The sequence below is a fragment of the Dendrobates tinctorius genome, unplaced genomic scaffold (genome assembly GCF_039654945.1).
Source record: "Dendrobates tinctorius isolate UK_male_01 unplaced genomic scaffold, ASM3965494v1 ptg000143l, whole genome shotgun sequence".
In the NCBI taxonomy this organism is placed as follows: Eukaryota; Metazoa; Chordata; class Amphibia; order Anura; family Dendrobatidae; genus Dendrobates; species Dendrobates tinctorius.
In genome coordinates this window covers 37,082,534-37,090,364 of record NW_027361810.1, presented here as the reverse complement: position 1 = coordinate 37,090,364, position 7,831 = coordinate 37,082,534, and positions in this window count along the sequence as shown.

Below are 7,831 nucleotides of genomic sequence, written 5' to 3'. Positions count from 1 at the left end.
CAGATTCCATTCATTCATTCCAGGTACATTTTGATCACTGTGATAAACCCTATCGCAGTGATCAAAATAAAAAAATAGTAAATAACCCCCTGTCATGAACTCATTTTCTGCTCCACCAGTTGAGAGTTCCCCTTCCGCTCTCCCTCTGGTGGTGACAGGAGGTAGTGCGGTTGGTTTAAGTGGTAGTGATCTGCCACCTGATGAGGAAGATAATGATTGGATCTCTGGAGTATCAGACTGGATATAAGACAGCCGACGCCCTATCCGGGTGCTGGTGATTCAGTCTGCTTCTCAGGTCCTGGACTTCAGCTCTCTTCCAGTCTTCTCAAGTTAAGTTAGTTTTTTGCTGTTGTTCACACTTGCGCTTGTTGGTCAATTCAGTTTTTTGTGTAATCAGCCTGCCCCTGCTGGGGCTATGCTGAAATTACACTCCTATTAATCAGTATTTGCCAATCTGCTTTTTGTCCCTTATTAGATTGGCCTCTTTTTTGCTCTGTCTCAGAATACAGTATTTCAGAGTGCTGATATAGGTTTAGAAGTCTAGTGACTTCAGGGTTAATTTTGCTATCAGAAGTGTTGGACAATATTTTTGTAGGTTTTTTTGGCAGCTTGCAGACAGTGTCTTTCCTTTTCTGTCCTTTTTAGTTAGCCGGGCCCCATTGTTTGCTCAGCCTATTTTCCTGCCTTTGTATGTATTTTCATCTTGTTTCACCGTAAATACATGTGGGGGGCTGTCTTTCCTTTGGGGTCTGCTCTGGGGCAGTTAGTTTTCCTCTTTTCCTGCTTTAGGCTTATGTAGTTCTCCGATTGTGACGAGGCGTCTAGAACTAATGTAGGAACGCTCCACGACTGCTGCTAGTTGTGCGGGTAAGTTCAGGGATCTGCAATCTGCACAGTTACCAACTTCTCTGGTTTTCTGAGACTTAGCTTGTTGTCTTTTTTTCCTCCTCGGTTTCCCATTCATAACAGAATCACCAGCCATACCGCAGATTCTAGGGTGCTCAAAAGCAGGAAAGAATTGTTAGAGAAAGAAAAAAAAAAGTGTCAGAATTTTTTTTTTTTTTATTATGTATTTTTTCCTCTTTTTCTCTGGGGCCGTAGGAGGATTTTTTTCCTAATGGAGATTAAGCAACTGTCTGATCGTGTGGAGCAGCTTGCTGCTGAAGTACAGGGAATTTCCACCTACCTTATTCAGTCACATGCTGCTCAACCCAAGATTCCTACTCCTGATGTGTTTTCTGGGGATCGGTCTAAATTTCTGAATTTTAAGAGTAATTGTAAATTATTTCTTGCTTTGAAGCCTAACTCATCAGGGAGCTCTGTGAAGCAGGTTAAAATTGTCATCTCCTTGCTGCGCGGCGATCCCCAAGATTGGGCTTTTTCTCTGACACCTGAAAATCCTATTCTGACTAATGTGGATGCATTTTTTCAGGCCTTGGGGTTGTTGTATGATGAACCTAATGCCGTTGATCAAGCTGAGAGAACCCTGTTGGCATTAAACCAGGGTCAGGATCCTGCAGAGTTGGACTGTCAAAAATTCCGAAAGTGGGCGGTCCTCACTACATGGAATGATAGTGCATTGGCAGCTCTCTTTCGGAAAGGTTTGTCAGAGACCGTAAAAGATGTTATGGTGGGATTTCCTGTTCCCTCTGGTCTGGATGGCTCTATGTCATTAGCCATTCAAGTTGATCGGCGTTTACGTGAACGTAAAACTACACGGGAGGCGCTGCCACCTTTTGAAGAAATGTCTGAACCTATGCAATGTGATGGGGTTTTGTCTAGGGTGCAACGTCGGGAGTTTAGAAGGCGTAATAAGCTGTGTTTTTTCTGTGGAGACGCCTCTCATACTAATTCTGTCTGCCCTAAACGAGAGAAACATTTTGCTCACACATTTGCTGTGGGCAGTATACAACCTAAGTTCCTTTTGGCAATTACTCTGATCTGCTCCTTGTCCACATTTTCCACTAAGGCTTTTGTGGATTCAGGAGCAGCTCTGAATCTGATGGATTTGGACTTTGCTAAACGTTGTGGTTTGTCCATGACGCCTCTGCAGACGCCCATTCCTTTGAGGGGTATTGATGCCACTCCTTTGGCGGAGAATAAACCTCAGTTTTGGACCCAGGTGATAATGCGAGTTGCCCCAGACCACCATGAAAATTGTAAATTTTTGGTGCTGCATAATTTGCATGATACTATTGTTCTGGGGTTCCACTGGTTGCAAACTCATAACCCAGTTTTGGATTGGAAATCTGTGTCTGTGGTGAGTTGGGGTTGTCAGTGTGTTCTTAGGGACGCTCCTGTTTTCTCCACCTCTCCTCAGCCTCATGATATTCCTGATTATCTGGCTGATTTCTCTGATGTTTTAGTGAGAGTAAGTCTGCGTCTTTGCCTCCTCATAGGAGTTATGACTGTGCAATTGAGTTGATGCCTGGGTGTAAATTTCCCAAGGGTCGGCTTTTCAACTTATCTGTACCCGAACATGATGCTATGCGATCCTATATTAAGGAGTCGTTGGAGAAGGATCATATTAGACCATCCTCGTCACCGTTAGGCGCTGTTTTTTTTGTGGCCAAGAAAGATGGTTCATTAAGACCGTGTATTGATTATCGTTCCCTTAACAAGATGACGGTTAAATATCAGTACCCGTTACCTCTGATGTCTGATTTATTCTCCAGAGTTAAGAGTGCCTGCTGGTTTACTAAGCTTGACCTCAGGGGGACCTATAATCTTATTCGCATCAAGCACGGGGATGAATGGAAGATGGCGTTTAATACTCCGGAGGGACATTTTGAGTGATGCCTTTTGGGCTCTCTAATGCCCCTTCTGTCTTCCAATCCTTTATGAATGATATTTTCCGAGACTTTGTGGATAAGTTTTTGATCATCTATCTGGATGATATTTTGATCTTTTCTAGTGATTGGGATTCCCATATGGAACATGTCCGGACTGTGTTCCGGATTTTGAGGGAGAATTCCCTGTTTGATAAGGGATCAAAGTGCCTTTTTGGTGTACAGAGGATTTCATTTTTGGGATTTATCTTGTCTCCATCGACTATTGAAATGGACCCGGCTAAGGTACAGGCCATTTATTCTTGGGTTCAGCCTACTTCTTTGAAGGCTCTCCAGAAGTTTTTGGGTTTTTCTAATTTCTATCGTAAATTTATAGGTAAATTTTCTAGTATTGTCAAACCACTGACTGATCTGACCAAGAAGGGAGCTGATGTGCTGAATTGGTCTCCTGAGGCTGTCTCAGCATTTCAGGAGCTTAAGCGGAGATTTACTTCAGCTCCAGTTTTACGGCAACCTGATGTCTCACTTCCATTTCAAGTGGAGGTGGACGCTTCTGAGATTGGTGCAGGAGCTGTGTTGTCCCAAAAAGATCCTGTGACTTCTAAGATGAATCCCTGTGCCTTCTTTTCTCGAAAGTTTTCCCCATCAGAACGCAACTATGATGTGGGGAATCGGGAATTGTTGGCCATGAAATGGGCATTTGAGGAGTGGAGACATTGGTTGGAGGGAGCTAGACATCAATTTGTGGTCCTCACCGATCACAAGAATCTGATTTATCTAGAGCCGGCCAAACTCTTGAATGCTAGACAGGCTAGATGGGCCTTGTTTTTCATGCGTTTTAATTTTGTGGTCTCTTTTCTTCCGGGCACTAAGAATGTTAAGGCAGACGCCCTTTCTAGGAGTTTCTTTGCTGATTCTCTTAATGTGACCGAGCCTACTACTATCCTAGGTGAGGGGGTAGTTCTTTCTGCCATTTCGCCCGATTTGAGACGCACCCTGGAGGAATTTCAGGAGGATAAACCTGAGCGTTGCCCTATGGGAAGATTGCATGTTCCTGACCAGTGGAGAAAGAGAGTGATGTCTGAAGTCCATTGCTCCACATTGGCTGGTCATCCGGGTATTTTTGGTACCAGAGATTTGATGAGTCGGTCGTTTTGGTGGCCTGCCTTATCTCGTGATGTCAGGAATTTTGTACAGTCCTGTGGGACTTGTTTTCGGTCTAAACCCTGTTCTCGTTCTAGTGGGTTGCTGATGCCCCTGCCGGTGACCAAGAGGTCATGGACCCATATCTCAATGGATTTTATTTCTGATCTTCCTGTCTCTCAGAGAATGACTGTTATCTGGGTGATTTGTGATAGATTTTTGAAGATGGTCCATCTTATACCACTTCCAAAGTTGCCATCTTCTGCTGAGTTGGTGCCCTTGTTTTTACAACAGGTGGTTCGGTTACACGGGATTCCTGAGAATATTGTGTCCGATAGAGGGGTCCAGTTTGTTTCCAGATTTTGGAAAGCCTTTTGTTCCAATCTTGGAATTCAGATATCCTTCTCCTCCGCGTTTCATCCCCAGACCAATGGGCAGACTGAGAGAACAAACCAGACCCTGGAGTCTTATTTAAGATGTTTTATATCTGCTGATCAAGATGATTGGGTCTCATTTTTGCCCTTGGCCGAATTTGCGCTGAACAATAGAGCTAGTTCTGCCACTCTGATGTCACCCTTTTTCTGTCATTTTGGGTTTCATCCTCGATTCTCTTCAGGGCAAGTGGAATCTTCGTCCTGCCCAGGTGTGGACACTGTGGTTGTGAGAATGCAGCAGATATGGGACCAAGTGGTGGATAAGTTGTCACTCTCTCAGGAAAAGGCCCAGCATTTTTCCAACCAGCGTAGGACCATTGGTCCCCGGTTTAAAGTGGGTGATATGGTTTGGCTGTCGTCTAAGAATATTCCTATGAAGGTTGCATCTCCAAAATTTAAGCCAAGATTTATTGGACCTTATAGGATTTTGGAGATTCTTAATCCTGTTTCTTTTCGATTGGCTCTTCCAGTTACGTTCAAAATCCATAACGTATTTCACAAGTCACTGTTGAAGAGGTTTGTTGAGCCAGTAGTTCCTGTGGCGGCACCTCCTGATCCTGTATTGGTTAAAGGCAATGTGGAATATGAGGTAGAGAAAATATTGGATTCTCGTTTGGTTAGACGGAGACTCCAGTATTTGGTCAAATGGAAGGGTTATGGCCAGGAGGATAATTCTTGGGTCTCTGCCTCTGCTATTCATGCCAATAAATTGGTTCGTGCTTTTCACCGGGCCCATCCTGATCAGCCTGGTGGCATGGATGAGGGTTCGGTGACCCCTCCTCAATGGGGGGTACTGTCATGAACTCATTTTCTGCTCCACCAGTTGAGAGTTCCTCTTCCGTTCTCCCTCTGGTGGTGACAGGAGGTAGTGCGGTTGGTTTAAGTGGTAGTGATCTGCCACCTGATGAGGAAGATAACAATTGGATCTCTGGAGTATCAGACTGGATATAAGACAGCCGACGCCCTATCCGGGTGCTGGTGATTCAGTCTGCTTCTCAGGTCCTGGACTTCAGCTCTCTTCCAGTCTTCTCATGTTAAGTTTGTTTTTTGCTATTGTTCACACTTGCGCTTGTTGGTCAATTCAGTTTTTTGTGTAATCAGCCTGCCCCTGCTGGGGCTATGCTGAAATTACACTCCTATTAATCAGTATTTGCCAACCTGCTTTTTGTCCCTTATTAGATTGGCCTCTTTTTTGCTCTGTCTCAGAATATTTCAGAATGCTGATATAGGTTTAGAAGTCTAGTGACTTCAGGGTTAATTTTGCTATCAGAAGTGTTGGACAATATTTTTGCAGGGTTTTTTTGGCAGATTGCAGACAGTCTTTCCTTTTCTGTCCTTTTAGTTAGCCGGGCCCCATTGTTTGCTCAGCCTATTTTCCTGCCTTTGTATGTATTTTCATCTTGTTTCACCGTCAATACATGTGGGGGGCTGTCTTTCCTTTGGGGTCTGCTCTAGGGCAGTTAGTTTTCCTCTTTTCCTGCTTTAGGCTTATGTAGTTCTCCGGTTGTGACGAGGCGTCTAGGACCAACGTAGGAACGCTACATGACTGCTGCTAGTTGTGCAGGTAAGTTCAGGGATCTGCAATCTGCATAGTTACCAACTTCTCTGGTTTTCTGAGACTTAGCTTGTTGTCTTTTTTTCCTCCTCGGTTTCCCATTCATAACAACCCCCCCTTTATCACCCCCTTAGTTAGTGACATAAAGAAAATATATTTATTTTCATTTTTCCATTATGGTTAGGGTTAGAATTAGGGTTAGGGTTGAAATTAGGGTTAGGATTACAATTAGTGTTAAAATTAGGGTTAGGGTTGGAATTAGGGTAAGGATTAGGGTTAGGGTTGGGATTAGGGTTAGGATTCGTGTTAGGGTTGGGATTAGGGGTGTTTTGTGGTTAGGTTTGGAGCTAGAATTGAGGGGTTTCCACTATTTAGGCACATCAGGGGGTCTCCAAACGCGACATGGTGCCACCATTGATTTCAGCCAATTTTGCGTTCAAAAAGTCAAATGGTGCTTCCTCCCTTCCGAGCCCAGACGTGTGCCCAAACAGTGTTTTACTCCAACATATGGGGCATCAACGTACTCAGGACAAATTGCACACCAACTTAGGGGTGTCTAATTTCTCCTGTTACCCTTGGGAAAATAAAAAAATTTGGGGCTAAAGAATCACTTTTGTGGAAAAAAATGATTTTTAATTTTCACAGCTCTGCGTTATAATCTTCTGTGAAGCACTTGGGGGTTCAAAGTGCTAACCACACATCTAGATAATCTCCATTGGGGTCTAGTTTCCAAAATTGGTTCACTTGTGGGGGGTTTCTACTGTTTAGGCACATCAAGGGCTCTGCAAACGCAACATGACACCTGCAGAATATTCCATCAAAGTCTGCATTCCAAAATAACGCTCCTTCCCTTCTGAGCTCTCCCATGTGCCCAAACAGTGGTTCCCCCCACATATGGAGTATCAGTGTACTCAGCACAAATTGCACAACAATTTTTGTGGTCCAATTTCTCCTGTTACCCTTGTAAAAATAAAAATGTGGGGGCAAAAAGATCATTTTTGTGGAAAAAAAATTATTTTTTATTTTCACGGCTCTACGTTATAAACGTCTGTGAAGCACTTGGAGGTTCAAAGTGCTCACCACACATCTAGATAAGTTCCTTGGGGGGTCTAGTTTCCAAAATGGTGTCATTTGTGGGGAGTTTGCACTGTTTAGCACATCAGGTGCTCTCCAAATGCAACATGGCGCCCGATCTTAATTCCAGACAGTTCTGCATTGAAAAAGTCAAACGGCGCTCCTTCCGTTCCAAGCCCTGCCGTGCGCCCAAACAGTGGTTTACCCCCACATATGGGGTATCGGCGTACTCAGGAGAAATTGGACAACAAATTTTGTGGTTCATTTTGTCTTTTTACACTTGTCAAAATAAAAAAAATTGGTTCTGAAGTAAAATGTTTGTAAAAAAAAAAAAGTTAAATGTTAATTTTTTCCTTCCACATTGCTTCAGTTCCTGTGAAGCATGTAAAGGGTTAATAAACTTCTTGAATGTGGTTTTGAGCACCCTGAGGGGTTCAGTTTTTAGAATGGTGTCACTTTTGGGTATTTTCTGTCATATTGACCTCTCAAAGTGACTTCAAATGTGAGGTGGTCCCTAAAAAAAATAGTTTTGTAAATTTTGTTGTAAAAATGAGAAATCGCTGGTCAACTCAACCCTTATAAGTTCCTAACGAAAAAAAAATTTGGTTCCAAAATTGTGCTGATGTAAAGCAGACATGTGGGAAATATTATTTGTTAAGTATTTTTTGTGACATATCTCTCTGATTTAAGGGCATACAAATTTAATAGTTTGAAAATTGCAAAATTTTAAAAATTTTCTCCATATTTCCTTTTTTTTCATAAATAAACGCAAGTCATATCAAAGAAATGTTACCACTAACATGAAGTAAAATACGTCTAGAAAAAAAACAATCCCA